The sequence below is a fragment of the Carcharodon carcharias genome, chromosome 25 (genome assembly GCF_017639515.1).
Source record: "Carcharodon carcharias isolate sCarCar2 chromosome 25, sCarCar2.pri, whole genome shotgun sequence".
Classification (NCBI taxonomy): Eukaryota; Metazoa; Chordata; class Chondrichthyes; order Lamniformes; family Lamnidae; genus Carcharodon; species Carcharodon carcharias.
In genome coordinates, this window is record NC_054491.1 from 22,034,518 (window position 1) to 22,058,314 (window position 23,797).

The 23,797-nt window shown below is 45.5% G+C and overlaps 1 long non-coding RNA gene across 1 annotated transcript in view; it reads right to left on the minus strand.

Annotated features, from left to right (window-relative positions):
- Positions 1-22,536, minus strand: part of LOC121269510 — a 31,918-nt gene extending 9,382 nt beyond the window's left edge. The window contains exon 1 of the long non-coding RNA XR_005941363.1: positions 22,458-22,536. This is a non-coding gene — a long non-coding RNA (uncharacterized LOC121269510). The remainder of the gene's footprint in view (positions 1-22,457) is intronic.
- Positions 22,537-23,797: the final 1,261 nt, after the last annotated feature.

Sequence of the window (23,797 nt, forward strand, 5' to 3'; positions counted from 1 at the left end):
TGTAGACTCGATCTAATTCTATATAACACACCCTTAAAAAGAAGGGACCATTATTTTACTCAGGATGAGACACAGATTGGCTTCATATAGAAACCATGAGTCACCCTTGGAACAGCCTACCCAAACTGCTACTGACTAACACAACACATCAAGAAACTATTTGCACTTTTCCTTTTTTAATTTGTTCCCACTTCCAATATTTCTGTAACTAATAAATGAAAGTGTTGAAAAATATGAACAAAAACCATAGTGTTTTATTTCCATGCCCTATAATTTTCTCCCCAGTTTTGCCTGGGGCAGGGTCCTGGAAATTAATTATCAATTCCTGAAGACTCCAGGGCAATCCTGGAGGGTTGGCAACCCCTGTGCTTTGAGGTCAATTGAAACACCACCAACTAACTAATTATAGGCCAACATATGCCTCTTAAATGTAATATTAGCTCTCTGAGTAACAGCAGCCAAAATCCGGAGTGGCTGGATACAGGAAGTGGGGCAGAATTCCTTCCACTCTGTCGAGCTCCTTTGATACATCCTCTGAACTCTACAGTGTCAAACATTAGTCAGGCCCACCAGCACCTACAATCACAAATGTGTCAGCTGACTTCTAAGAATGCCTCAAGACTTAGAGCAATTTTTAACTCGTTTGCGATTTCAATAGACAAGGAAGGAAGTGACAATTCTGCTTTTCTCTCTGATTAATTACTGTACTTTGTATTTCTTTTGCACGAGAACTTGGCGTGGGAGTAGAGGCCTACTTAGTGGTGGTGACGTTTTTCCCCAAATGGCCCCTCCCCCAACCCACTGAGAATGATGGGCAAATGATGCAATTCATAGTTTCTGTTCCAAAACTAGGCCTCAATTATAAGATGGCCAGTGAAATATCCAATAGGGAATTCAGGAGAATCATCTCTACCCAGAGAGTGGTTACAATGTGAAGCTTGCTACCACAAGGAGTGTTTGAGATGAATAGCATAGCTACACTTAAGGGGAAGCTCGATAAACACATGAGAGAGAAAGTAAAAGAAAGGGTGAGGTGAAGAGGTGTGGGAGGAGACTTGTGTAGAGCATAACATCAGCATAGACCAATTAGACCGCATGAACTGTTGCAGACTCGATGTAGTTCTTGAGGAGACCAAATTTTACTGGGCTGGCTTTACATAGAAACTGTGAGTCACCTCAGAACTGCCTAACCTAAATTCTACTGACTAATACGACACATGAAGAATCTATTTGCACTTTCCCTTTTTTAATTTGTTTTTTTATATAAAGAAATGGTCATCCTGTAACCTCCGCGCACTTAGCCGACAATGCAGCCAATATGAGCAGCAGAGTTGTCCTTTCATCAGAGAGAAACCACCAACAAAGCAGCTAAAAGCCCACGTGGTCACCAGAAACAGGCTCAGTTAAGATGTTTCGGCCTTTGAAGTGGGTCCCTGCACTGTGGCCAAGACATCAGTTCAAAGGGAGCCAGAGAGGCTGCACTCACCATCTTTACTAAACCACAGGCATTCAATGACCCTCTGCTTCCGTTCTCAGTTGGCAATGGACAATCGGGCAGTTTTTTTAAAAAAAAAAATCTTTGTTCTTAAGATTTGGGGAAAGCTGATCAGGCAGCATTTATTGCCTATCCCTTGTTACCTGTGAAGGTGGTCTTTCTTGAACTGTGTCAGTTGCCCTGGCTCAGTTGTTCAAGTCCAACTCCAGGCCTTGAACACATAAATCAAGGCTGACACTCCAGTGCAGTACTGAGGGAGTGCTGCACTGGTAGAGATTTTGCCTTTCAGATAAGATGTAAAACTGAGGCCCCACCTACCTATCCAGGTGGATATAAAAGATGCCAGGGCACCATTCTGAAGAGGAGCAGGGAAGTTTGCACCAGTGTCCTGCCCAATTTTTAGCTCTCAATCAACATCACAGAAACAGATTATCTGGTCATTATCACATTGCTGCTTTTGGGAGCTTGCTATGTGCAAATTGGCTACTGTGTTTCCTGCATTATAACAGTGACTACACTTCAAAAAGCACTTTTGGCTGTAAAGTGCTTTGGGATGTCCAATGGTTGTGGAAAGCACTAAATGAATGCAAATCTTTCTTTCTCTTCCTTCATAGCATTGGCTTCACAATGGAATGCTTATTTCGTTCAGTGGTTTGTTCATTCAAAACTCTGCTGCCTCACTGAGTATCCTAACTTGCATCAAGTCTTACTCACCATCACCTCCTGTGTTCGCTAATCCACTTTGGTCCCCAGTCCAGCAATGCTTCGATTTTAAAATTTTCTCCGTTGTTTTCAAATCCCTCCGTGTCTCACCACCCCGACCCCCGCACCACCCCCCCTACCCCCGCCCGACCCCCCCACCCCCCGCGCCCCCCCGCCCCACCCCCCACCCACCCCCCCACCCCCCCCCCCCCCCCCCCCCCCCCCGTGCCCCCCCAACCCCACCCCTGTTTCTGTAACCTCCTCCAGCTCCATATCCCTCAGGGATCTCTGCACTTTTCCAATACTGGCCTCTTGTGCATCACTTGATTTCCATTGCTGTACCATTGGCAGCCATGTCTGCGGCTACCTGGGCCCCAAACTCTGGTAAATCAGCCCATCTACCAATCTCCAAAAGTTGAGATCTTTTGCTGTTTGCAGTTCCCTATACCACCACACCTAACTGGTCAATCATGTGAGAGCGCAGATGGTGAGTGTGGATGGGCCATTCGACTAGGGAGGGCATTACAGCTAAGCCTAAACCAAGCCTCACCCAACAAGCGTGCATGCATAAATATCAGGCACCTGCTTGCTGATAATAATGTGAGATAAGTTGTTGCCAGGTGCATAAAAGATTTTGCTGGGTGCTGGAACCCTGGTTGGTTTTCTCTTCCTCAACCCAAAGGTTCTGAGGACAATCTACAGAGATTCTACCAGTGCCCCGAACCCTGAATCAAATCAGGAGCATCCCTGGAATCAGATGGCTCTGTCTGTTGCTGGGTAAATTCAGGGTGGGAGGAGCTCCACCATAATTCTGCTAATATAAGGCCCTCTGGGTTTTGATGGGAGTATAACATCTTCATTCTTGGAAACAAAACAGAAAGGAAGGCTGTGTCTTTAAACTCCATTTGTTCCAGCTGTGCTTATTTTTTTCCTCTTTGGTTTCTCTTCCTTTCACGTTCCATTCTCTGTCAGCGGGCTGCTCTCCATCAAGTACACACCTCGCCCAATCATGCTTAAATGTCACCAGCACTGGGCAGCCAATAGCAGAGAATCACTGTACTGCTCTAATTGGCAAAAGCACTGGCTGATGGCCACTCTTACAACTAGTCAATTAAAACAAGCAGGGGGAAGGAATCAAAATGGTTCAGTCTCATATTTCCTGCTGTGTTTTGCATTCAGCCATGGAAATTAGGCAGGCTCCATTTATTATTGTGGACTGTTGTACTTCACAAACAGAAGCAGGGGGAAATAAAATGAGCCAAACCATTATCACTAAGCACACACACACACACAAAACATTACTCTAAAATGCTGAAGATACACAAGGTGAATTTTACCCCCTCCCACACTCTGGGAACAGTTATAGTGGAGCTGTCACTGAGGGATAAATATTGTCTAGGACACTAGACATAACCCTTCTACTCTTCTTCAAATTATGTCATGGTGTTTTTTATATCCAACCGGGAGGGCAGATAGGGCTTTAGTTTAACATCTCAGCTGAAAATTGGCACCTCTGACAGTACAGCACTCCCTTGGTACTGGCACTGGGAGTGTCAATGTGGATTTTGCAATCGAGTCTCTATAGTGCATTTAACCACAAAACCTTCTGACTCAGAGACAAGAGTGCTACTCACTGAGTCGTGGCTGACGTCTAACATGACACACAGCACAGAAGGAGGCCATTAGGCTCATCGTGCCTGTGTCAGTTCTTTTAAAGGGCTATCCAATTAGTTTCACTCTCACCTGCTCTTTCCCTGTAGCCCTATCAATGTTTCCTTTCCAAGTATTTATCCAATTCCCTTTTGAAAGTTACTAATGAATCTGCTTCCACTGGCCTTTCAGGCAGAGCAAAAAAAAGATTCTCCTCATCTCACCCCTGATTCTTTGGCCTGGTTGACTGCACACACTCAAGCTCAGTGGGCCCCATTTATTTTCTTATATAAACAGAGATAAGCATGAAAGTTGCCTTCATGATGTGTAGTTGGCTGCAATACAGAATGTTAGTGGCTCTCCCACCCTCCCTGTGGATTCACATCATTTTCCACACAAACTGACTCTTTGATCTCCATCCAGGCAGATGCTTGGCTCCATCCCAGTTGGAAAAATTAATCTTTTCACAATAATCAAGAACTCTTATGGTAAGAGGTGCCTCTACCCCCAGGTCAGGTGCAAGTTTTTAGATTGATCGATCATTATTTCTTTAAACCTTGGTTGAAAGGTCTTTTGGCCTGTGAAATGGACATATGTGACTGTAAATAACAATTTGAGTGAGAAAGGAAGAAGGAATAAGACAGAAAGATGGACTGGAGGAGAGGCAGTGTAAGACAGAAAGAGGAAGTGAAGGATAGAGTGAGACCCACACACACACAGCCAGAAGAGGTGAAAGATAATGAAACAGGCAAAGAAAAGAGGAAGAGTAAACAGACCAGGAGGAGACAGGCAAATGCATAATAATTGAAAATGGAGAGGGGGACATGGGCTGAAACAGACTGAGGAGGAGGAGAGAGAAACAGATTCAGAAAGGTTTCAGAACACAGCTCTCTAGTTACCCATTTAGCTGCATTCCGCTCTTTCTTTCAAAACGTTTATCCACAACTTTTTAAACTATTATGGATTCTGCCTCCATTACTCCTTCTGCTGGAGCAGTCCCAACAGCCTTAGCCTATACCGAAAAAAATAAAGAGACAGAGAGAATGAAAGGAAAGAAAGCAATTAAGAAAGAAAGAAAACACAAGAGACAGAAGGTGAGACACACATAAGAACAAAGAAACAGAGAGGCAGTCATGGACAAAGAGAGAAACAGAGGACCAAGTTGGAAATCTTGGCCTCTCTTGAGGTTTGTTAACTTCAAACCCCAGCTTTGTTCGCTAATTCTGTGTTCACAGTCTAAGAATTAAAAAGACCACTGCCACCATGTTGTAAGGTTATTTGGTGTCTCACTAAGAGATCTGGAGGCTTGTGTGGTTGAACGTAAACTGTTTATTATTAACATACAACTATAAAGAAGGTGGTGGAGGTGGGGTCATTGATTATTTTTAAGGCAGTGGTAGACAGATTCTTGTTAGGCAAGGGGACCAAAGGTTAGCGAGGTTAGATGGGAATGTGAAAATCAAAACACAAGAAGATCAGCCATGATTTTGTTGAATAGTAGAGCAGGCTCAAGGGGCCAAATGGTTTACTCCTGTTCCTTTTTCTTATGTTCTTGTAAACATATCTCCAGAGTATAGTCCCATCTGGGTGCTATCTTCATGCTGACCTCTCAGACTCTCTCTACACACAGTCTACTGTTATGTGCCTCTCTACATCACACTGTAAGTGGTACTGTTCTCCAGTCCCACATTAACCCTTGCTATGCTGAACACTCTTATACTACACAATACACCTGTAACATGTCGGTCTCCACAGTACAAAGAGAGTTCTTCGATATCCTTTGCCTTGAACTCCTAAATCTTCTCAATCAGAATATTTTGCCTCTGGTGAGAAACCTGGCGGAGCATCAGGCACCAATTTAAAACCTAAAATGTAGCCCTGTCCTGATGACAGAATCATGCTTGGAGCTGGCTTTTATGAAAGTCACACCTGGGGGCAGAAACCAAGGGAGGGAAAGTGATCAGATCAGGCCTGGATGGACAGGTCCATCAATGGACTCGTAAGCATTGGCTCATCCCCTAATGCTGAGCTTGATGGTAGCTCCCAGCGACCATGCTGTTAGTGATCCCCTTGTCCTTCAACAACCTCCATTGAAGAGCTCAATTCCATTTATATAATCCCCAAAAAAACAGGGCAGCATGCATTTTTTTATTGTATGTGCTTTCTGAATAAAGCAGAATTGCCACTGGGAATGAGGAGCACTCCACATGATTTCCAAAGTATGAGCCAGAGAATACAGGAAGAATGGGTAAACCAAACTGTATTAACAGCAGCCATTGCACTCTCAGTTGAATTTTTGCACTTTTAATGTTTCTGATGTATTTCTTTCCCTTTTTGGACTTGCATAAAGTCCTGTCAGCCAAATCCCAGCAATTCTTTGTTTTTGATTCAGGTTTCAATATCAAAAGATTGGCCGGATGGTTAACAGTGAGGTTGAGTGTCTTGGGCTACAAGAAGATATAGACAGGATGATCAAATGGGCAGATGGAATTTAACCCTGAAAAGTGTGAGGTGATACACTTCGGAAGGAGTAATTTGACAAGGAAGTATTCAATGAACGGCATGACACTAGGAAGTTCTGAGGAACAAAGGGACCTTGGTGTGTGTGTCCATAGATCTCTGAAGGCAGAGGGGCATGTTAATGGGGTGGTGAAAAAGGCATATGGGACACTTGCCTTTATCAATCGAGGCATAGATTACAAAAGTAGGGAGGTCATGTTGGAGTTGTATAGAACCTTGGTGAGGCCACAGCTGGAGCACTGTGTGCAGTTCTGGTCACCACATTATAAGGAAGGATGTGATTGCACTGGAAGGGGTACAGAGGAGATTCACCAGGATGTGCCTGGGATCAAACATTTAAGTTTGAGAGGTTGGATAGACATGGGTTGTTTTCACTGGAGCAGAGAAGATTGAGGGGCGATCCGATCGAGGTGTACAAAATTATGAGGGGCATGGACAGGGCAGATAGGGAGCAGCTGTTCCCCTTAGTTGAAGGGTCAGTCACGAGGGGACATAAATTCAAGATGAGGGGCAGGAGGTTCGGGGGGATATGAGGAAAAACTTTTTTACCCAGAGGATGGTGACTGTCTGGAAGGCTGGAGGAGACTGGTTGCCTCACATCCTTTAAAAAGTAGCTGGATGAGCACTTGGCACGTCATAACATTCAAGGCTATGGGCCAAGTGCTGGTAAGTGGGATTGGGTAGGTCAGGTGTTTCTCACATGTCGGTGCAGGCTCGATGGGCCGAAGGGCCTCTTCTGCACTGTGTGATTCTGTGATTCTGTGATCTGCATAGATTATTTGCTCGGTTTCTCATTGTTTCCTGAATAATCCTACCTCCACCATCACATCATTTTTCCCCATTTCCCCACTGTCTCTTTTCACCTTCCCTCCTCAGGCCACTGTCAATGTTATTCCCCACCAGGGATTATTGGAGGCCACTTGACTCTGCTCCTGATTCCTTCTCTTCCCACCTGCCAAGGCCAGCCCAGGTTAGGATCCAAACAAGCAGCATGAATCTGTTGGGGTGAATGGGTTGTTTCTGTGTGTCTCTGAACAGCTCCTAAGTAAATGACAGTCTCAGAATTGGACAAAAATTGACAATCTCATGTTAAGGATGACTCATACGGAAAGTGTTATTGTCTCACCGGTGGATTCTTTTCTGAGACTTGGATTAGGATTTTTTTTATTTTGTACTTTTCAACATTCTTGGGATGTGATGTCCTTGAGGAGGTGCTGGTGAGTCACCTTCTTGAACCACTGTTGTCTGTGTGCTGTGGGTATACCGACAGTGCTTGTCTCTGTCGCAGTTCAACACAACTGAAAGGTTTATTAGGCCATTACATAGGGCAGTTAAGGGACAGCCACATTGCTGTGGGTCTGGAGTCACATATAAGGCATACCAGTTAAAACAACAGATTTCCTCTGCTGAAGGTCATTAGTGAATCAAATGGGTTCTTATGACAATTCTGTAGTTTCATGATCATTATTAATGAGATTATTCTATGTTTAGTAATTAATTGAATTTAAATTCCCCCAGTTGGCCTGCTGGGATTTAGATTCATGTCTCTGGAGGATCAGCCTTGGCGTTTGGATTATTCACCCAGTAACATTACCACTATGCTACCAACTCCCTACAACCCACACCTTAGTGCAGAATAGAGCAAGTTTGGCTTTCACCTGCCCTTTGGACACACTCAAGGTCAGATAAATTGGAAAATATCCCCTTTCCAACCCATTAAAACAAAAAAAAACACAAAAAAATGTAAATTTACGTAGTATTTACAGCAGATGGCAAACCATTAAGCCCAACTGGTGCATGCTGGTGTTTCTCCTCCCCATTTTCATCTAACTTTATCAGCATATCCTTCTATTCCTTTCTCCTTCATTTAAAGAAGCATTAAATATACTCACCCATCAACTATTAAACGTAGATCAATGTACATGTAGCTTTGGCAAAAGAACCAGAGGGGAGATGAGAATTTTCTTTACACAGCGAGTTGTTATATTTTTGGAAGAGTGGTGGAAGTAACTTTCAAAAAGGAATTGGGGAAAATACCCTTCACTTGAAGGGGAAAAAATTGAAGCGATATGGCAATGGGCAGTGGGAGGAGTGGGAGAATTGCCTCGCTCTTTCATAAGGCTGTCATTGGCGTGATGGGCTACATGGACTCCTCTTGTGCTGTACCATTCTATGCTGCTCCAATTCCTCCTCCAGGAATTGCTTATTACAAACCTGTACATCAGTAAGTATACAGGCAAATTTATTTATTTTGGTGGTTTCTTGGTAGTGGCCGAAAGATCGTTTAGATGGGTTCAGGCTTGTTTTTCACAATGATGTCATTTCTACATTGCTTCAGAGTTTAGCGGTGACATTTAAGCAATCTTTGCAATTCTGTCCAAGACAGGCAGAGTAGTGATTGTGCACCCAAACCACAAATTAATAGCACGGTTGCTTGTTCCCGACTTGGACTTAAAAATCCAATTCTTAGCAATTTAACAAAGTGAACATAGAAACAGGAGGAGGCCATTCAGCCCCTCGAACCTGTTCCTTAATTCAATGAGATCATGGAGGATCTATGTGACCTAACTCCATGTATCCCCCTAACTCCATATACCTGCCTTTTCTCCATATCCCTTGGTTAGCAGAAATCTACAAATCTCCATTTTTAAAATTAACAATTGATCTGGATTCAATTGCCATTTGTAAAAGAGAGTTCCAAACTTCTACTGCCCTTTTTGTGTATATCCTAATTTCCCTCCTGGAAGATCTGTCTCTAATTTTTAGGCTCTGTTCCCTAGCGGAAATAGTTTCACCCAATCCAATCTAATGTTCTCCTTAATATCTTGAAAACTCCAATCAAGTCACCCTTAAATCTGCTAAATCCCCGAGAATACAGTCCTACATTATTTAAAAATAAGCAGGAAATACTAACAAAAAAAACTCTGCAGGCCAGGCAGCATCTGTGGAGAGAGAAACAGAATTAACGTTCCAGATCGATGACCTTCTATCAGAGCAGAGAAAAACTAGAAAAGTTTTAAGCAATTGAAAGGGGGCAGGTGGGAAAATGAACAAAAAGAGAAAGTCTGTGATAGGGTGGAAGGCAAGAGAGATTAAATAACAAAAGAGTTGGTGGTGCAAAGCCAAAGGCAGTGCTAATGGGTCAAGGAAAGAAAAAGATGGGCTGGATTTTACGTGCCCCTGTTGGGCATGCTTTCGGCAGGATGGAATATAGAATAGAGCGGGTGCCCAGCCCACCAACACCCCCCCACCCCCGAGCTCAACCCCATAACACAGGTGGGTGGGCGGCGAAATCAGCACCCGCCTGCCAGGTTTAAAAACAATAATTAAGGGTCAATTGAGCTCATTAACAAGCCAATGGACCCTGATAATATGCTGCCCAGACCATAATAGGGTTGATGTGGGCAGGTGGGTGGGAGTGGGCTGGCCTTTTTTTTAAAAAGACGTTTTAAAAGGGCAGGCAGGCAGGGGGTATACTATCTGTGGGGTTGGCCTTTGTGCATTGCAGCCACCCAACCCCCCACCGCTAAAGAAAATACCCTCCTGCTCTCCAAAACCCACATTCCCAGCCCCCCTGCCTCCTCCCTAAGCTGGCAAAACTCTCCCCACCTAATACCCCAGAATTAACTCACTCCGGGATTCATGGGCCTTCTTCCTGGGACCTGGCTGGGCGCTGCCAGAACTGCTGGACCTGCCGGTCAATCAGATTGGCTGGCAGCTTCCGAGGGTGGGGCTTCTTCCCCAATGAGGGGCAGAAGTCTCACTGTTAGCTAATTTGCAGCATGTTACGGTGGTGGGGCGGGGCGGAGGGTGGGGGGGTTGTATGGCGTGAGTTGGCTTCCAGCAACTTTCCTTCTGGGGGGTGGAGGGCTGGTATGTGGGGTGGCAGGGCATCTGACCGCCACAGTAAAATGCAGCCTGATGAATCTAGAGGAGGTGGGGAATGGCAGAATCATGAACAGATGAACAGCCACAATCTAAAACCAAAACCTGCAAAGAAAAAGGAAACAAAGTGGGGACAGAAGTTATGCTCTCAAATTGTTGAACTAATGTGTGCTGAAGGCTGTAAAATACCTAACTGAATGATAAGGTGCTGTTCCTTGAGTTTGCACTGCTCCGAAGAAGCTCAAATGTAAAGAGCTAAGGACAGAGAGGTCAGTGTGAGAGCAAGGTGGAGAAATCAAGGACAAATAATTGGGAACTTAGGGTCAAACTTGCCAACTGAACTGAAAGCATTCACCCAATTTGTGTTTGGTCTCCTCGATGTACAGCAAGCTGCGTTGTGAAAAGCGAATACAGTATATTCAACTAGTTTGTTTAATCTCAACTCGGAATTTAACCCTTTAGCCCAGGTATCGTTCTGATAAATCTACAGTGCACTCCTTCCAAGGCCAAAATATTCTTGTTAAAGTGTGGTGCCCAGAATTGCTCACAGTAGCTCCAAGTGTGATCTATATATGTAGCATGACTATCTAAAGCATGACTTCTACCCCCTGGTACTCCAGTCCTTTAGAGAAAACAGCCAGTATTTCGTTAACCTTTTTAAAATTATTTTCTGTACCTGTTTATGGCATTGTAATGATCCATGTACAAGGGCCCCTAAGTCTCTTTGGACCTCCACTGTCTCTAGCTTTTCACCATTTTCAAAGTACTCTGATCTATCCTTTTTAGGTTCTAAGTTAACGATCTCATATTCACCTACATTGAATAAACCATGTTGTATCAAACAGAATGAACACATTGAGTTTAGAAGATTGAGCGGTGATCCGATCAAGGTTTTTAAAATAATAATGGAATTTGATAGAAGGAAAGAAATTATTTCTTCTGGTGGGATAATCTAAAAATTACAGATAGATTGTTCAGGATTGTACAAGACTGTGATCAATAGAATGTTGCTGGGTAAGGGTCTTAAGGAATACGAAGCAAAGGCATTGGAGTTGATATACAGATCAGCCATGATCTAATCGAATCAAGGTGCAGAATGATGTAGTCCTGTTCCTTTGCAGCAAGACTGATTACCTGTGAAAGGAACATTTCCCCAGTTTAGTGGGTGAGACTATGTTAAGGTGTTACTCTCCAGTGCTACCTTCACAAAATCCATCATTCAATGGAATGAGGCTCATTCTGTGTGAAGCACTATGTCTCAAAGTCACATTTAGCAAACTTTCCCACAACAGTGAACTCTAGCAAGCCTGCGGCCCTAGGTTAACTTGTTGGATGAGCTGTTCGGCATCAAAATCACTCATGAAAAAGGAGAATGTAGAGAGTACAGATCCTTCCTTAGCAGTAATTACTGTGTGGAATCACCTCCAGAATTGATCAAGTATATGGAGGCATCACCAACTAGTGAATAAATACAAGGGCACTGCCACAAGCAGCTAGGTGAACTGGATAGGACAACTGTCTAGCAGAAACAACTATTATCAACAAACCCAATTCACAGGCAGAATCATCTGCTCCGGGCCTAAGTTCCATGGCAGGGGTGGGAAGCGGGAGTGTTTTCCGCTGCAGAGCCTAGTGGGAAAACACGCTAAATTGCGCAACACTGGCATCATAAATCGTGCAGCCGGAGGTTTCCCAATGAGTCGCGCAGAGGGGCGAGTAGGAAGTCGTGCGCTGTCATATCCAGCACCACGTTTAAAAGGCGCCTGGACAACAATTCATTCATCATGCGGTGGACTTTGGAGCAGGACAGGGCAAGCAGGAGCCAACCAGCAGCGGCCCCAAGGCTCAGCGATGAATCCCTGCACACACTTTTGAACATAGTGGAGGACACGAGGGAGGTCCTTTGCCTGAGGGATAGGAGGAGGGGGCCGACAAGTCTCACCAATCCTGCATGGGAGGCAATCACCAGGCTGGTGAGTGCCAACTCTACACACAGGATGGCCACCCAGGAAAAGGATGAATGACCTCATCCGCACCACCAGGGTAAGTGAACCCTCTTCTCCCCATACTCAGCTCTCTGAATGGGAACTGGGACATGTGTTTCAATGGAAAGACCACCATCTGTGCTGCCCATGCATTAAAGCCCTTCACAATGTGCTGGGGTGCTCCATCATAGCCTCACTACAGTCCATGTAGTCTGCAGGTAGGGAGGTGACTGCGGGTCTCTGACCCAGCCACATCAAGGGCTCAAATTTTTTGGGGAATGGGGGATGGCATAGAGGGCAACTGCAGACGCTGCTGCTGCTGTACCTCTATTGTCCTTGTTCTCCTAGTTGCTGGAGCTCATGGCTCTGGAGGGTGCTACTAAAGTTCCCTTGGGGACTTGCAGCAGTGCAGCTTTCATATGACATACAGTTGCCAATGGGTTGGTGGTGAAGATTGGCAGCATGCAAACGTCACCTGCATCGCAAGTGCTCACGGACCATTTTCTTTTCCTTAGCAAGACAAGTTAGCGTTCAACACGGGCGAGAAAGAGAAGACAAGAAGCAGAATGCCCAATCTCCACCCCCTCTCAGAGTACAGAGAGGGGCTGTCGGGCTGGCAGGGGAGGAGCGTGACTGCTCCTGTGGTGACAGTGAGGCCAGCCTCCCCCAGCCATCTCGTGAGGAAGCTTAATCTCGGCACATAGAAACCTAAGCGGGATGCTCGGTGCAATGTAGGAGGCAGCCCATCCAGTCACTCATTCTTTCCATTACATGTGCCAGCAGGAAGGAGGTGAGGCCAGATCCCGAACCTGAGTCCAGCCCCAGCTTCATCCCACAGAGGAGTGAGTAGGATGACAACGACGATGAATTCTTACCTGTAGAGCTGTCACATCAGTCACCCGCACCATCCACCAGGTCAGGGACACACGCCTTGGTGGGCACTAGATCTAGTTTAGGCTGGACCTCACCATCTGGTGGTCACCGCATAGACAAGTGTCCTTAGCAGGAGAAGACAGGGAGAGCCCAGGTCATGGCGCTTAGAGGACTGCTGGGGAAGAGGCCTCTGTTAAGTCAGGGTCAGATGACAAGCCTCTGGGAGCAGTCCTGGACTAGATGTTGGAGATGCAGCGAGAGGTGGAGGGACATCAGGCAGAGGTGTCAGAGGCCCTCAACAAAATGGATGTGAGGAGGAGGAGTCCATCAGCCTTCTCTCTTATGTAGTGGTACCGACATGTGTACACATTGAGGTCTGCATGGAGAAGATGGCAGACGCCATGGAGATGCGCACAGATCTGCAGCCCATCGCTGTAGCCATGAGCAAGCTTTTGCAGGAGCTACACGAGGGGAGGACGGGGCACTTTGACTTCCACCCAGGTGCCCTGTCCCCTCAGGGAGTCAGAGAGAGACCCTCAGGCACCCAAAGGGAGGAGGAGCAACAGACGGACACCCCTGGCAGCTCCACTGAAGACTCTCCAAGGGTGTCCAGGAGTTCCAAGTCCCCTCTGTCTATGACCCCATCAGCTCCAGTCTCTGGGACCACTGAGGGTGCATGTGCCCTGGAATGGGAGAGCCAAAGAAAGCCGGGGTCATCCAGGCTCGAGCCTCATCAGAGCCAAGAGGTCATAGTGATCAGCATCGCTGCTGCAGATGTCAGGGAACCAACTAGACTACTACTAGTGATAGGCAAAGAAATTAAGTAATTCTGAGTTCACTCTGGTGGTACGGGTGCACTATTACTGCCCATTGTTGCTGCACACTTGTCAATATATGTATAGTTGCACTTTATGGAAGTTTCCTCAGTTTTTATTCCTTCTGTTAGTGCTAATGCCTGTGTACACCCCAAATTCAAACGGCCAATCCAGGCTGAGTCTATGTCCCCCTGAATCATCCTGCGCATGGAGGCATTGGTCTTTGCCTGGGTCCTGGTGAGCCATGTGCGAGAGGCCTCTCACACTGTTCCCTTGCCCTCCACAGCCTATTCCATTTAAACACATTTCCCTTGTCAGAAATAAATTTTGCAGTTCCCCTTCAGTTTGTCCAGTTGAGCTGACTTGCAGCTTCACCCACCCAATGACCCTCATTCCCATCCAGCATTTAGTGAGCTGGACTTCGAGGTAGTAGTCAGTGCTTCAGCAGCAAAATGTGCGTTCCGTTCCAAGCTTGCCCAAAGACCTTCTACCCTCTACCCGTGACACACACCCTCCCACCCAACACCATTGACCTCCCCCGGTCACATTTCCCCTTTGAACCATCACTGTGAACATGGATGTGCCCTCCCCCACTCCCCGATGAGCCCATCCCAGTCACGGTCAAGATTCCTGTTCTTGTCTTGCCCATTCCTAAGATCCACCGCCACTTCACAGTCCCTCCAACAACCTCCCTGGTCCTTCACATGTCATTGACAGACCTACCACATCCCTCTGCCCCATTTAACTGTGAATGTTCCCTCCCATCACCAATACCCTCAGTTTGACCCCAGGATTCCAGTATTGGTACCAACAACCCCTCCCTCTGAAACCTTCTCCCCCACTCATGGCCCCTTCTCTAACTCCCCAAATCATGGCCCCATTCTCCAACCCCCCACCCCCCAAGTCATCGTTCCTTTCTCCAACCCCCACTCACGGGTCCCTGCTGCCTCCACAGCCCTTGCAATGCTCCCCAGTCCACTCCCCCACTGCACCCAACCAAGACCACAGCAAGGCTTCATTTTTTCCCACCCCTCCATGTTTTGGCTGCCTCACCTGCCCCATCTCTTTGGGCCTTTCCTTCCCTCCATGTGCTCCATGACACCCTCCCCACCCTAAAAACAGTCACAACATACATCTGCTCTAGACGTCCACCTGCCTCGCTACAGCCGGGCAGCCACTGCTCCAGCCATTGGCACGTTGGTCCAGTCATATTTTGGACCAGAGTGAAAAGCCACTGGCGGGGCAGTGGGTTTTGGTCAGGTGTTAATTTGAATCCCGACAATGAGATGCAAAACAGCTTCCTGACAGCCTTTGACAGGAATGGCAACCTGCCATTATTCTGCCATGACAGTTGGGACCAGAAGTCCTTGCCATCATCGCCCAGTGTCTGGAAACCGATTTTTCACTGCCCGCCCTATTGCACACCCCCTACCTGCCACAAACCCTGCCGATAGTGGGAGGAGATGATTCCAACCCTCATTAGCAACTGATTGAGCAGTCGGATCTTCTGCCAGTTTTGGTCAAATCCTTGAACTGGGCCGTAACCAATGGGCTACATTTTAACCTAACCCATGATGTGGAAAATGGCACATGAGAGTCACATGCCCAGTGCTGCATTCAGCCTTTTTTACTCTCTCCTGATTCAGGCCTCCACATCCGCTCCCTCCCACCTCCCCATCCCCGAATCGTATTGTCCACTGAGGTAAAAGTGGGTTAAAATGAACGCTCTTTGAAACAGCTGGACCAGCTCACTTTTTTCATTAATGAATCAATGTGTAATTGGCTGGAATGATGGGTGTGAGCAGACTGGTAATTACGGAACTGTTTAACTGTTCTGCTTGTTCGGTACACACAATGCATTCTGGAAAATGGTACATTGTCAACATATCATTTTTGCTTCATGAAAATCTGTGATGAAAGCCCGTAGATTTTGGGTATGTGTAACTTCCCAGTATACTCTCCTCTTATACACTCTGAATGGTGATACAAAATCTCTCCTAGTATAACCACATAGTGCCAATGGGCAAATAGAAATCCATTCCATGACCCTATAACACAAAGTGTACTAGAGCCTTGACAAATTCAGAATCTTTTATTTATTTCTTCTTGGGCTGCAGACACCACCACCAACACTGACATTTACCAAGTAGTGGGAAGATCCAAATCATTGTCTTCAGTCCTTGCCACAAACTCTAGCCACCAACTCCATCCCTTTCCCTAGCAACAGTGTGAGGTTGAACCAGACTGCTTGTAAATTGAGATGAACTTATGTTCACACATATTCACAATAAGACCACCTACTCCTCCCTCTGTAACATTGCCCAAATCCTCCGATTTCAGCTCATCTGCCATGCCTTTGCTACCTCGTGACCTGGGACTCCAGGCCTGCCTCTTGCTGCTCTACACACTTGGCATCATCTAAAACTCTGTTTTCTGTGTCCTGACTCGCATCAAATCCTGTCCCCCTATCACCCCATGTTTTCAGACCTACATTAGCTCCAGCTTTGCGAGGCCTTGATTTTAAAATTCTCATCATTGTTTTCAAATCCCTTCATGTCTCTGTCACCTCCTCTAACCCCCATTCCTTTGAGATATCTGTAATCCTTTAATTCTGTACTCTTGTATATCCCAAATTTTAATTGTTCCACCATTGGTGGTTGAGGCTTCAGTTGCCAAAGCCCAAGTTCTGGGATTCCCTGCCTAAACCTCTCTACCTTGCTTCCCTTCTTTAAGACACTCCTTAAAACCAACCTCTTTGGTCAAACTTTTGGTCATCTGTCCTAATATCCCCTTAAGTGGTTTGGTTTCATATTTTATTTGATAACACTCCTGTGTCATGCCCTGGGGTAATTAAAAGTGTTATATAATTAAAGTTTTTGCTGCCCATTCCAAGCTGTGGTTGAGGAGGTGGTGGTGAGCCTAACTCTTGAATTACTGCAGTCCATGTGGTGTAGGTACATCCACAGTGATGTTAGGGAGGGAGTCCCAGTGATAGTGAAACAACGGTGATATATTTCCAAGTCAGAATGGTGTGTGAATTTGGAGGGGAACTTGGAGGTGGTGGTGTTCCCTTACGTCTGCTGCGCTTGTCCTTTTAGGTGGTAGAGGTCACAGGTTTGAAGAAGCCTTGGTGAGTCGCTGCAGTGTGTCTTCAGATGGTTCACACTGCTGCCACTGTGCATCGGTGATGGTGGGACTGAATGTTGAACCTTGTGGGGCCATAGGGAGAAGTATGCAACAGGGTTTCCCCCCCACCAAGCGACATTATTAGGACCATTGCTGGTCTTGGAAGTATAAATATGGATTTGGGTACTTAGGGGACACTTTGAAGTTTGAAGATGATGTAAAACTTGGCAACATGGCAAATAGTGAATAGGATACTAGAAGACTTCAGTAGGACATAGGCAGGTTAGTGAAATGGGCAGACACATGGCAGATGTTACTGAATGCTGATACGTGTGAAGTGATGCACTTTGGGAGAAACAACATGGAGAAGCGATGGGATCAAAAGGTAGATATTCTGACAAAGATGAAGGAGCAGAAGGACCTGGAAATACACATTCACTAATGCTCAAGAATGTGGCAGGGCAGGTTGATTTGGCCGTTAAGAAAGCATTTGGGATGCCTGATTTTGTAAAAAAAAAAGGGCACTGAATACAAAAACAAGGAACTCATGCAAAACCTTTACAAGTTACTGGTTAGGCCCCAGTTTCCCAATTCTGGGCACCACACATTAGAAAGGATGACAAACCCTGGGGAGGGTGCAGTGGGAGGCTTACCAGGATGGTACCAGAAATGAAGCAGTTCAGTTATGTGGAGAGATTGGAGGAACCGGGATTGTTCTCCTCAAAGCAAATAAAGTTAAGGGAAGAGCTTATAGAGGCACCTTGATAGATAAAGAATGAAGAAACTGTTTCTTCTGGTAAGTGGGCCAACAGGCAGAGGTCATAGATTTAAAATAATTGACAAAAGAGCTAGAGGGTAATGAGGAGAAATTTCTTCAGAGGGTTGATAAGATCTGGAATTCATCACTTGAAAGTATGGCAAAATCAGGCTCCATAGGAACCTTCAAAAGGACATGTAATGAAGAGGACTAATTTACATGAAATTAAATTGAACAGACATGAAGGACTGAATGACCTCCTCCTGTGTTGCAAGATTCTATGGGGAGAATTTTCTCCCCGTCGGGCGGGCCTGTCGGGAGCGGCTGTGGAGCTGATCTCCGCCCGCAGTCGGCTGCGCGCCGCCATTTTACGTGGGCAGGCCAATTAAGGCCCGCCCAGCGTGATGTGCACCTGGCAGCACTCAGCACTACCCGTGCAGGCGGGGGGGGTAGGGAGGAGGGAGAGCCGGGCACGGAGCTGCCTCAGGGAGATCAAGTTCAGTTCTGAAGCTGGAATAAATATTAAAAAAAAAATTATTCAGGCATGTCCCCTCATGTGACAGTGTCGCATGAGCTGGGACATGTTTATGAATTTTCACAAATTTTTAAAATATGATTAATGAAACCTTGATGAAATCTCATCCCGCCCGTGGATGAGGTTTCATGAAAAACGCGAAGGCCGCCTGGGCTCTTCACCTGCCCCCCAACAACCTTAAGGTTGGACGGGCAGCTCTGACAATTTGTTTAATTGGTTGATTAATGGCCTTAAAAGGCCTTTGACAGTTCGGTGAGCGTGCAGCCGACTCTGGTGCGCACCCACTGAAAGGAAGATCGGAATGACCCACGGTCATGGCGGGATGCACGCCTATGATTGGCCTATGATTCTGTGAATCAGGTGAATCCTGGGGTTATATTAACCCTCAGTGCAACCTCACACATTTCTGGGTAAACTACAGTCCGTGGGTGTCTACTAGTTGCGTCCTTTGTAATGTTTTCACGTTACGGACAGTGCACTTCCAAACATGCCTCTCGTTCACCCGAGCTATTGACAGAAAGAGTGTGGCTTCTGCCTGGCCCCTTGCCCCCGTGATAGTACTTAGGTAAAGGACTTTATCCTGTGAGCACGGAGTATGTTGCCAGCTCTCCTTTGAAACTGTGCATTGGTTTTCCAACAGACTGTCTGACATTGAAGAGAACAACCCCCTCTCCTGAACTCATGCTCAACAACAATTTGAATTTTATAGCACTTTTACTAGGAAAAGTGCCAAGGTGATTCACAAGAGCATAATTAGACAACAGTTGACACTAAGTTACATAAGGAGGTATTAGGGAAGGTGGTCAAAGAGGTAGGCTTTAAGGAGCTGCTTAAAAGAGAAAGAGAGGCAGAGAGGTGGACAGGTTTAGAGGGAGAATCGCAGAGCTTTGTGCCCAGGCAGTTGAAGGCACAGCTATTAATTGTGGAAGAAAAGTAAATAGGGATGTGTAAGAGACAGATTGTAGATATCTTGGAGGGCTGTGGGGCTGAAGGACGTTACAGAGATTGCGAGGAGCAAAGCCATGAAGGGTATGAAAACAAGGATGAGAATTTTAAAATCGGACTAGGAGCCAATGTCGGTGAGTGAGCACAAAGTGGTGGGGGGGAGGGGTGTTGCGCGGAGGTGATGGGTAAATAGGACTTAGTGTGAATTAGGATATGGGCAGCAGAGTTTTGGGTGAGCTTGTTTATTTAGTGTGGAAGATGGAAGGCTGGCCTGGAGAGCATTAGAATCTTCGAAGCTGCAAGTAACAAAGGCACGGATGAGAATTTCAGCAGCGGATTAGCTTAGACAAGGGCGGAGACAGGCAATGCTATGGAGGCGGCAGTAGGCAGTTTAGGTGTTGGAGTGGATACGTGGTCGAAAACTCTAGGGTCAAACACAATGCCAAAGCTGTGAATGGTTTGGCTCAGTCTCAGACAGTGAGCAGGGAGCGGGGGTGAAATCAGTGGTTCAGGAACCCAACTAAATATTATCCCAGCAGCAACTCCTCTTGAGAGTCCCAATTCAATTTAGAAACTTTTTATTTTGATTGGGAGTTTTAAATTTGCAGCACCAGATTTTCACAAAGCCACAGACAATAAGCGTGCAATAAGACACAAGTAGTTGAAAATAGGCTTTATGTATAAATGTGAATGCAGACTTATCGTGCACCAGCTCACTCGCTCTCTGCCCAGTCTCAATGTGATTTCGCAGATGATTTCATTCATTCCTTGAATTCCTGCCACGAAACAGCACTGCAAAAAGTTTCAGCATGTTGAGAAATGGAAAATCAGGACTTCCACCAACAACAAAAAAGGAAAGAATTTTCTTTATTTTTCCACCTGCCTACTCTCTTCCCTGGCAGCTTTTAATTGTTAAGGGGCTACATTTCTTTGGGCACTGAGAGTCACCTAGTCTCTAACCAACAGTCTTTAATGAATTACATTTTTTTTTACAGCACAGAAATAGGCCATTCGGCCCAACAAGTCTATGCTGGTGTTTATGCTCCACACAAGCCTCCTCCTACCCTACTTCATCCAACCCTATCCACATATTCCCTATTCCTTTCTTTCTTATATGTGTCTAGTTTCCTCTTAAGTGTATCTATCCTATTCACCTCAACTGTTCCTTGCAGTAGAGTTCCATGTTCTCCCCATTGTCTGGGTAAAGCAGTTCCTCATGAATTCCTTATTAGGTTTATTAGTGACTATCTTATATTTATGACCTCTAGTTTTGAACTTCATAACTAGAAACATTCTACTGATCTGAGTTTGCTCACAATCACATGGTCACAAGCGTGCAATTTTCCATGAGGTGCAATTGGGTGGAGATTGCCAACAGGGAGCTAGGCAGTTCACCCCCCACCCAAACCTCGAACCTCGTCACAAATCCAAAGGTGCTGAGATCAGTTGTAGAGACTTCCATGGCCATCTGTGACTAGGCCTAGGCCAGGAATATAACGCATGGTTTCTGTTTAATCTTTGCATCTGTCCATAGCTGCTCCTTGTTGAGGTAGAATCAAAATATCCTTTCAGCTGATTGTGTACTAGTCCCAGGTTTAGGGACATTAAGAGGCTGTCAGTTGCAGACAGTGTGCAGTGTGTTCTGGGAAACCAGGATTTGTTACAAGTGTGTTAAAGGCCAATGAGAAAATAAAAGGTATTTAAAAATGTGAGTAGTTAGATATTTTCAGGTTGGGTCAGTGCAGTGAAGAATGAAACAGGTAAAGAAAGACTTAAATTTCTATATCACCTTTTACAACCTCAACACTCTGCAGCTAATTAAATACTTTCCGCAGTGTAATGTTGTGTCGCAAGTTCCCACAAACAGGAATGTGGTAATGACCAGATCATCTGTTTTTGTGATGTTGGTTGAGGGATAAATATTGGCCAGGACACCAGGAATACATCTACCTAACAGCGATGAATGGGGCCTCAGTTAACGTCCCATCTGAAGGATGGCATCAGTGCAACATTCCCTCCGACAGTGCAGGACTCCTTCAGTACTGACCTTCTGACAGTGTGGGACTCCCTCGGTACTGATCCTCTGACAGTGTGGGACTCCCTCAGTACTGACCCTCTGACAGTGCGAGACTCCCTCAGTATTGACCCTCTGACAGTGTGGGACTCCCTCAGTACTGACCCTCCGACAGTGTGGGACTCCCTCAGTATTGACCCTCTGACAGTGTGGGACTCCCTCAGTACTGACCCTCTGACAGTGTGGGATTCCCTCAGTACTGACCCTCCGACAGTGCGGGACTCCCTCAGTACTGCACCAAGAGTGTTAGCCTAGATTTTCTGCTCAAGTTCTTGAAGTGGGACTTGAAGCCACAACCTTCTGACTCAGAGCTGAGACAGCTACCCACTGACCATAGGTTACTCATGTGACTACTGGAGAGTCCACTGTCTTACCTAATTATGTTCAAGACCATCTTTGGTGATAGTTACATCTGTCCCTTATATTTAACTGCAAAGAGTAAGGTGCAAGGCTCCTGCTTCTGAATATTATCACCTGCTTAAAAAAGGCCTGGGAACAAGGGGAATGTGGGACAAACTGTCAGTCAGAAGTTTATGAAAACTCTACTACGGAGTGTCTGTCGTGAACATGTGAACACTGTGAGGGTTGTGAACCTTTGGAATTCTCTACCCCAGAGGGCTGAGAATGCTCAGGTATCAGGTATATTAAGGACTGAGATCATTAGATTTTTGGATACTAAGGGGATCAAGGGAAATGACGATAATGCAGGAGAGTCGAGTTATGGTGGAAGATCATAACCTTGCTGAATGGCAGAGCAGGCTCAAGGGGCCGAATGGCTTACTCCTGTTCTCATTTCTCATGTTCTTGTGCTGCATCTCTTCTTCCGCATATTTCTGCCAACACCCCCAGGCTCAGAATAAAAAATAAACACTAGACAGATACAGACAAGAAAGGGTCATCCATTCAGAAAACTCAACTGTGCCATCACCTGACTGCTTCTCAAGTTATCCCAGAACTATCCCACCACATGAAACAGCTTCTATCATCATCCCTAAGTGCACCTTTGCCAGTTGACCCTACCCCTCCTTGTCCACCTGCCCGTTTAATTTGACTTGGTCTGCAAGATTTCCCTTCCCTGGGTATTATGGATCTTACCTACATCAGGGAGGTCCTTCTTTCATTTTGTTCCTCCTCTCCTTATTCCTTTCTCTTCTCTCTTCTCCTCGGTCTTCCTCCCGAGCTGTCTATATAATGGGATTATTCGAAACAATATCAGTGGTTGCCTCTACTTTTCTCTAAAATATACACAAGGTCTGCAATTATACTGTAGAATTAGGATCAGGAGTGACGCCATTTAGCCCCTCAAACCTGTTACCACTTAATTAGATCATGGTTGATCTGTACTTCAACTCCATTTACCTTTGAACCTAATCACTATTAGAAAGGGTCTTTTGTTTCACTATAATAAATACAGTGTCCCCTATTATTTTTTATAACATAATCTGTAGGATCTGTTGTTCCAACATAATGTACACTTGGCAGCCTTCCATCTCGTGAGATGATGGTATGTGCCTTGGAGGTCAACTCTGTTGTAAACTACATCTGGTGTAGCTCGAGCCCCACTCTGGCATGGTAGTCTCTGAGGCTTTTGCCACAGATGAAGACAGTATAATGTGATGTAAAATTAAATGTACAGTGTTTTCCATTGTTATATATAGGGGCTGCATCATATTATGACATATATAGGATCTATAGGGTCTGCTTTCATATGACAAGAGATACAGTTTCTGCTATTATATCAGTTCAAGGTGGGAGCTATAACTAGAATCTAGCACCCACTATAACTATTCCTCTCCTCCCCTGCACCGCCTCCCCTTTACCCCATGCTATGGCTGGACTAAAAACCCCTGAATGTTGGAAGACTCAATCAATGACTGGAAAATGTTGACTTTGTTCAAGGAACAGCTTTGATGATGTTACCAAAAATATTGATCCAAGGAAAGTTCCTATATTTACTGATGATTTTGAGGTGGGTGGTGAATATCAGAATCCCCACTGGTCCCTTCACTCGGAGTTAACCTGTGAGATTGATCCACAGTGAAGGCTGGGAGAGGAGTGGAAATCTAACCTACGGTCTTGTTTCAGACTTACTCATGCTGGCCGGCCCTGTTTTAGTCTATAACTGGGTCGCAGCTTTTTAGAGGAAAGCTAAGAAAAAACTACATTGATGTGGGACTGGAGTCACATATAAGCCTAATAAGAATGGCAGGCTGCCTTCCCTGAAGATGCATTAGTGAACTCATTGGGATTTTGCTAACAGTTCATTATCAGTTTTACTGATACCAGCTTTATTTAATTCTAGATTGATTCAATTTTTGTTAAACTGAATTCAAATTCACAAACTGCCAGGGTGAGATTTAAAGTTACCTTCTCTAGATTACTAGTTCAGTATCATAACCATGCAACTACCACACCTGAGCCTGTTATAAATTTGT